Below are 7,833 nucleotides of genomic sequence, written 5' to 3' on the forward strand. Positions count from 1 at the left end.
TGTGTCTCACAGGCATGGTCTTCCTCCCCAGTCATCAATAACAAGCAGTTTTAATCCCCAAACTTGACAGCTTTTCTACAATTTCCTTAGCAGTGACTGTGGTTGCTGAGGACTGACACATCCATGCACAGACCACTCGTCCCAGACTTTAAATGGCTGTGAAAGGAACATGACTCTGAGTATGGCTTTCCATGCAATCAAAACCAGTATATTTTTGCAAGCAGGAGAATGAGCATAGAGACTGAGTTTCTCTCACTCTACAGACTTTCGCTCTTGCATAGTGCAGTTTGAAACCATCACTGTTCTGGTGAGGAAAATGTGCAGTCAACTGAACATTAACTGTTTTGGACACTATTACTACAAAAATAAATAATCAACCGACTTCATCTCTGAATAGAAAAGTCTGCAGTGGGAAGACTGAGTGAATAACTGAGATGATTGCTGAGGGAGAGAGGGAAATAACAGTTTACAGTTCACAGGATCTTAATGGATAATCAATGTGGTAAATTAGGATGTGGCTGAAATTACAGATACAGTAATTAAAATTAGCCATGAATAATAGAACACAGCTCCTCTAGAATAGAAAAGAAAGTGCTGCTATACAGAAGCAGAATAATACTGTGTAAATGTACAGAAATTTTAATTTTTAAGAGAAGTTCAAATTGGCAGGAGATGTGTTAGTATCTCCACTGACACTTTTCACAAACTTACAATAGTTAGCTGTAAAATATTGTTGGAGAGGAATTTAATTTAATTGCATCTCCTCCTTATGAACAACACTTTTTTGAAGCACATCTAAAGTCAGTGCTAAGGTGTCTCTAAATTACCATTCAGACAGAGTCTATTCACTTCAGCTGGCCACGGTTTGACTGTACTTTCCTCTTTGGTCTATTGCTCTCTTTTAAATTGCAGAAACTATGTTATGAACAAAATAACCATAAGCTCTGTTGTTCCAGCACAGAGGCTTTTCCCAACCAATGCTGGAGCTGCTTTTTGCCTAACAGGAGAAAATTACAAACCCAGAGAAAGGAGAAGGATCATCTGTCCTATCAGTTTCCCTGCATAACTCCTGCAAGTCGCTTCTGACAATGCAATGCAGAATGTAAGTCATTCGTTTGCTCTGGCAGAATGATTCCCACATTTTCAAAATACCCAAGTATAATGTGATTATGCTGAGTGACTACACAACTAAAACTGAGCAAAAAGCCCATATGTCATTAGATTTCTACTAAATATAAAGGTCCAGCTTCATCAGGCTCTATGAACTTGTGTGATTTCAAGGTGTGTGGACAGTATGACAGAAATCCTTTTTTGCCAAATCTGATCTTAAGTAGTTTCTCTGTGTTATCAGTGCTGACCACTCAAGCTTTAAAGGGTAACATTTTTCTACTAGAATTCCAAACATATACTTTGATATTTTCCCCTTTTAATTTTGTAACATCCAGTGGTGGAGGATACATGAGGCGCCTCTAATATTTTTTTAGCTGATGGGAATCTCAACAGATTTTGTCCTAGATGTGTGTATGTGCTTTAGGAGAAGATCATACAAAACACCAGTACAAGTAAGTTATTTATTATCAAGATAATACCAAGAAGATAGGAGCATACAGTTGTAATGGATTGGAAAACAGAAAAAAAATTAGCCATTACTTTGCAGAAGACCTTTTAGCACTGCACAGGATGTCCCATTCCAGTTTACACATGGCCATCCTTGTGGGCCTGGGACAGACATCAAACTCTCTCTAAGGGTCCCCGTGCAGGCTCACAAGTGCATGACCATGATGTGGCACTTGCTAAGACTTCTTATCAATCCTAAGACACACAGAAAACCCCATATTTAATCTTAAAAACTACTTGATCACAAAAAAGAGGCTTAAACACAGCTATATCTATAGTTTGTACATCCTCATCATTCTGCCTCCCAAACTGAATCCTCATAACTCCTCCTCAGAGGGCAGCCAGGGTGTTTTATCTCTCCAAATTTTCTTCAGCCCAAGTGTAGGTAACACTCACAAAGGTTTAACTGTGGGTTGTAAAAGCCGGTGGGGATGGGCTCCACTAAACCGCAGGGAAGATTCAGTACTGAAAGATACGATGGAAAATTTGAGGTTTGCTATACAAACATGATTATGCCTGCGATATGCCTTTTTCTCTTTCTTTCTCTTGTACTACATGTATTCTGGAGAATCTTTGGATTCTGCAGCAGTTTGCTAATTATCTGTTATGTTATAAACAATCTTGTTTTGTTTTGTTGCGTGGTTTTTTTAATTGAGCTGTTTCTAATGATGCACAATTAATTACAACAGCTCTAAATTTTCAATTTAAAGTAGTTTAAATTATTTCCTAGGCTTTTCCCATAGGCAGAGACACTCTAGTAGTACAGTCCTGGTGAATCAGATTTAATAGGCATTTTGAAACAAACACAGCTGCAATTATGCCCAGAGAATTTCTGCCAACTTTTTAATAGTTTATTTTTATTGTAAAAGCATCTTTTAAATACCTTTGTTTCCCCTGGGATGGAAATGATTTTTTTAGAATATTTCATGCCAAATTTTGACTTAGTATGCTACCTAGTAATTTATTTCTTATTACCTAAAGGTCATGTTATCTTTCAAGAAAATATAGAACTAATACAAGGCAACATTCTGAAAATAGAGATATTTGTGTTTTCTGTGATACATCCCATAGTTATTATTTTTATGTTACTCCTGATAAAGTGCTATGCAAACATTAAGGGAATCATAAAACCTAAGAACTCATTATTGCTCTGTCCTTATTTTATAAACAGGGAAAAGGGAGCACAGAAGTGGCCTGCCCATTGCAATAGGGAAACAAAATTAGAACTTTTGCTCCCATCTCTCAGATGACTCCTGAAAATACTTTGTGAGTAACAACCCATTTGTGAGACAATTGCCTTTGATTTTACTTCTGTAATAAGATTTGGACTTTTTCTTCCTTCATACTGTACAGAAAAAAGAGAAGATGCTTACATTTTATTCATTGTGTTGATAAATGTTGTGTATCCAAATTTTGCACCATTTCTACGTTGCAGCTTGGAATCCAAATGAATGCTAAGCAGTGCCAGTCACCACATAGTACTTCTACCTGTATTTTCCATCAGACCACATTTTGCATGTTAGACTGGCCCTGAAAGCTTCAATTTGTACATCTGAAGTCCAGCCTCCAACAGGAGCAATTTTCTAGAGTACTTATGTCCTTATACAGATGCCAGGAAAAAGAAAGCAATAGACACAGTAGGAAATAAATTAGATAGGTAATTTATTTCTACTTGATTAACAAGAATTACAGAAAAAAAATAAAAACCTTGATGGAAAAAATGTGAACATATTCATAACCACACCTTGATCATAGAATATTATCTTACAGTAAAACTGCTACTTAGATGCTCTGAATGAGGCACCAAGTAAATACCTTTGAATTTGGTTGAATTTAATTTCATTTGGTTATCTTTTTCATAGATAAACCATGATCCACTGACACTTCATTCTGACAATCACTAATTTTGTTAAATTTAGCTTTAACAGTATGCTGAGCTGAGGTTCCAGTCATACCTTTGATGGTGGCACCTCTCTGATTTGGTATGAGTCCAATGTGACATCACTGATTATTCGTATCACCATTTTCATTTTAGGTATATCTCTCTTTACCTTCATCTCACTTTTTCAGACTGTGCTGATTGTGGTTCCCCCAATCTCAGAAGCAGTATTACAGGAATATGAAAGGATAAAGAAGGGAAAAAAAAAAATTTCCCCAAGAAATCTGTTCCACAGGTCTTTTTGTGTCACTTGCAATTACTATTGCCAGTATTCACATCTCAGATACTTACATACTTCCTTATACTGAACTTAAATATGTGTGGAGTCAGGTCAGGTTTTAATATCTCCTTATCTTTGTGTTTAATTTGACCTAGGTATGATTTCCAGACTCTACTTTAAGCAAGCAGATACCTGGAGAATGACAGAGGACACCGAAGCAACAAAAATGATAAATGTCAAGTAAAAAACCTAAAGAAGGTGTGAGTGATTTTCCATGCAGGCCAAATAGGATGGCATTGGAAGTCCTAAATTTTAGAAACACACCTCTACTGTAAAATAGATATTGAAATAATTATAGAATAATCTGTATTATATGACATGTTAACACTTTTAAAGGTTGGGGTTTTTTTATTCTTGGTGGTGTGCATTCCTGTTGGATTGCTTCAGAAGTGCAAAATATATTTATTTAGCCAGAAAGACTCCTGATAATTGTTCAATGGCTCTTGCTGTGCTGGAGAGATTTTGAATTTTTATTGTTGCTCTGAATGCAAGGCACTTCTGATTCATTTAACATTGTTTGGACATCTGTGAAGAGAAATAAAGTGGCACAACATTGTTTTCCTATGCTGCTTTTCAAGTGACGTAATTGCTTCAAATATTGTCTGAGATACCCACTGAGACAATCAGGAGACTTAATTTTAAATGAAGCAATATGTATCCCAATACCGAAAGCCAAATTGTGCACTACAAAGTGATGGAGGAAGTATTGGAATAGAGATCCCTGCTAAGCACTATGTTATGTACTTACTTGCCAGCCAGAGGTTACATATTTTGAGATAACTGCCAATTTTTATGTCAGATATACTAGACATTGCCTTAATTCTGTAAATTCCCTTTACAAATAACAGCAGAGATATTTGTGTGCCAATTGATTGCTCTTTCAATCTTTCATAGAAGATGCACTTGTTATCATGAACAACATGCAGTTATTCCTTCCGAGACACCATTTGTAGGTTGATTGCCTCCTTAATGTCATGAAGCAGTCTTTTGATTAAAGAGAGAAATGAGAAATTTTATGCTACTTCCTAATTTTACACCTCTCAGTGTAAATGTGTGTCTTAGCCTTACTCTTCATTCAGAATAACTGCTAATTTCCCCAAACACAAGCTTCACCTCTGAGGTTGATCCCCCGGCCCACTTGTCCAGAGGCAGACCTTGTTTTTTCCTTTATCCAGGCTGGCCCACAAAATATCAGGTCTGTCCTTCACAGCCTTCTTTCTCCCTCATACAAATGCTCTTGTCCCATTTGCCTCACAAAACCAAAACCAAAACCAAAACTGTGTGCTTGGACCAGACTGTAACAGGGTAGTTTGCCTCCTAGCATCGTGGCAGGAGCTGTTCAGTTCACAAAATCATCAGGTCCAAGGCAGAGGTTGGGATTCCTATGCCGAGGCAGGAGGAGGGGAGATGTGCTCGTGTTTCATGAGTTAGTTTGGGACCTGTGGCATGGCTTAAAGTGAGCTCTTGTAAGCTTTGTACTGGAATTAGCAGTGCCCTTGTAAACAAGGAAGTCTCTGACACTCTCAGAAGAAATTCACTAGCATAGATGCAAAGGCTTGCTGATGAAATACTGTAAAGCTGATTTACATCTTGCATGTCCTTTACACTTGAGCTTGCCCTGTCACTTAAGGGTCCCCTAGCAAAGTTCAGAGCTTTCTGGGAAGAAAAAGGCTCAGGGCCCAGGAGGGAACTTTGTGATTTTCATAGAAATAATGGGAGGAAACTAAACCAGAATCTACATCTTACCTTCTGGAGTTGTTATGCAGAGGAAAAAATCTTGAGGGGCATTTTTGATTATTTCTAATTTTCATGATTCTTGGCAGTTCTAAAACACAAACTAAAGGTTTTGTATTCACAGCATGGGATGGATGTATCCATTTTCCCTAATATCCTGTCACCAAGCAGACAAAAGCAGATGCTTGGAAGAAGTAAAAAAGAAAAGGTCAAAAATATAATGATGTTTCCTTAGAATATTTTTCTGGCCCCAGGGACTCCTTGAGTCTGAGATGGTGTCTTTGTAATTAATAACCCTCATTTTTTTCTTTTGATTTTTTTTTTTTAGTCATCTTTTGAACTCATGTAGATGCTTTGCATTTGAAAAAAACTGTATTTACCTGCGCAATGTGAAAAATCAATTTCTTTCATTTTCTCTGAGTCTGCCATCTGCTACTGCTGTTAACTTGTAGTTCTTGCTTTGCCAGAGACTGTGAGCAGCCATTCCCAAGGTACCTCTCTGTGCATTTTTTTTAATGTGGCACTTTTCCCTACTCCTCACTCCCAGCTAATGTCTACTTATTAAAGGTCCCATATTTTCAAAAATAGTTCCAGCTTTTGAATATTTTTGATATAATATTTTTAATAGTACAGTTTTGAATATGCCTGTCACACTGCTCGTGATCTTTCCCAGTTATATTCTGCATTTTCTGAGATTGGGGGAAGATAACTGCCCACGACAGTTCAAGATGTGACTGAACCATGGATTTATGCAGCTGGGTAATGAGATTCTCTGCTTGTTTCAAAGGCTGTTCTATCTTAAAACTGATTATCCAGTGTAGCCCTGCAGCTCCTGTGTGCATATTGTTTGGAGACCTGTAATTATGTGAGAGTCTCAGCTTGCATTTATGAATTGCATAAACAAGTTTCTGTTTTCTGTGACTAGAGAAAAATTCTGCAGGAAGTAAAATCTGTAACTTTGAAATCGGGACCTAAGAGAAAAATAAAGGTGCATTATTTGGGAAGGAGGGATTATCTTTAAGCCTGATTTCATAATTTGAAGGTATATGTAATGTTTACATGCATTTATTAGTATTTTGTGCCACTTACCATGCAGATTTGATGAGCTATCCATGTCCTCAGGCTAGCTCCATAGTTGGCATGGCCTCCACATTCTCCACACAGTCCATCTCTGACTGCAACCACACTGCTAAGAGATGTTCTTACACATGGGATCTCCCAAATCTGCCCAGGAACAGCTTGGGAGAGCAATGGTTGACCTGGGATGGCTCAGAAAGGTTCTAGGGCCTGCAGTCTTTAGCTTTTGGTGTCAGAGCAGTATTTGGGAAAAAGATCAGGGACAATAATCTCTCCATATGACTCCTCATTTTACTTCTGACAGTGACATGTGAGCAGCCAGAGTCCTTCCTGAGAGCAAAAACGTAGTCTTGCTGATTTTTAAAATAAATTTCTGCCTCTTGCCTGTATTCTGAGGATCATGTCTGTCTGTTCTAAATCATCAAAGTCAAGGTCAGATAACGATGCTAAACAACACCAGATGAAAGAGCTTTTATCACATACTGTAAACCTATAGAAGGAAATAAAATGAAGGTAGGGAAAACAGGTAACCAAGGGTTAGAAATAACTCTAGGGAGGGAGCTGGTTTTAAAGCAGGATCTTTGCCAATTAATGCCAGACAATTTAGTCTGAAATACTCTTGCCCAGATGCATAAGGACCCTACATGATACATATGAAATTAGAGTGCTAATATAGCAGGTACTTATTCTGCAGTCTTGTTCTTCTTCATAGAACTGTAATTAACTGTCTTTTTCAAGGAGTGATCTTACTATTTTTATTTTTACTGACCCTTGAATCCCATTGGAACAAATGTAATACATTTTTGGACTGCTGGTATCTCTTACTAGATGCTTAGAAAAATATGAATTAAAAGTAGATGTGCTGTTCTATAACTAACTGAATAAATAATGTAGCATGCGCAAATAAAATGTCAAGACTTTGATTAGCTGTATCCAGCTGCAGTTTCCATTAAGTCTTCTTGGGAATGAAATATAAAGAGCTACAAGGAGGAATGTGTATACCTATGGACACACATGAACCTCCTTATTTGCACCTAGGTGGCTGAAAACTATGAAAACAAACTTAAATTCAGTCCTATCATTTCCATGGGAAAATACAGACCTCTATTATCTCCTGCATTCACATATCTTCTTGTGATGTTGCATTTTGAAACAATCACCTTGAAGGGTAATGGCCATTTGTAAA

The 7,833-nt window shown here is 37.4% G+C and overlaps 1 long non-coding RNA gene across 1 annotated transcript; it reads left to right on the forward strand.

Annotated features, from left to right (window-relative positions):
* Window positions 1-970: 970 nt before the first annotated feature.
* On the forward strand, window positions 971-6,584 carry LOC125338412. Its single transcript, XR_007208295.1, has 3 exons — window positions 971-1,102; window positions 2,789-2,883; window positions 3,932-6,584. It is a non-coding gene; the product is annotated as an uncharacterized LOC125338412 (long non-coding RNA).
* Window positions 6,585-7,833: the final 1,249 nt, after the last annotated feature.

Source organism: Corvus hawaiiensis, chromosome 26, assembly GCF_020740725.1.
Source record: "Corvus hawaiiensis isolate bCorHaw1 chromosome 26, bCorHaw1.pri.cur, whole genome shotgun sequence".
NCBI classification, from domain to species: Eukaryota; Metazoa; Chordata; class Aves; order Passeriformes; family Corvidae; genus Corvus; species Corvus hawaiiensis.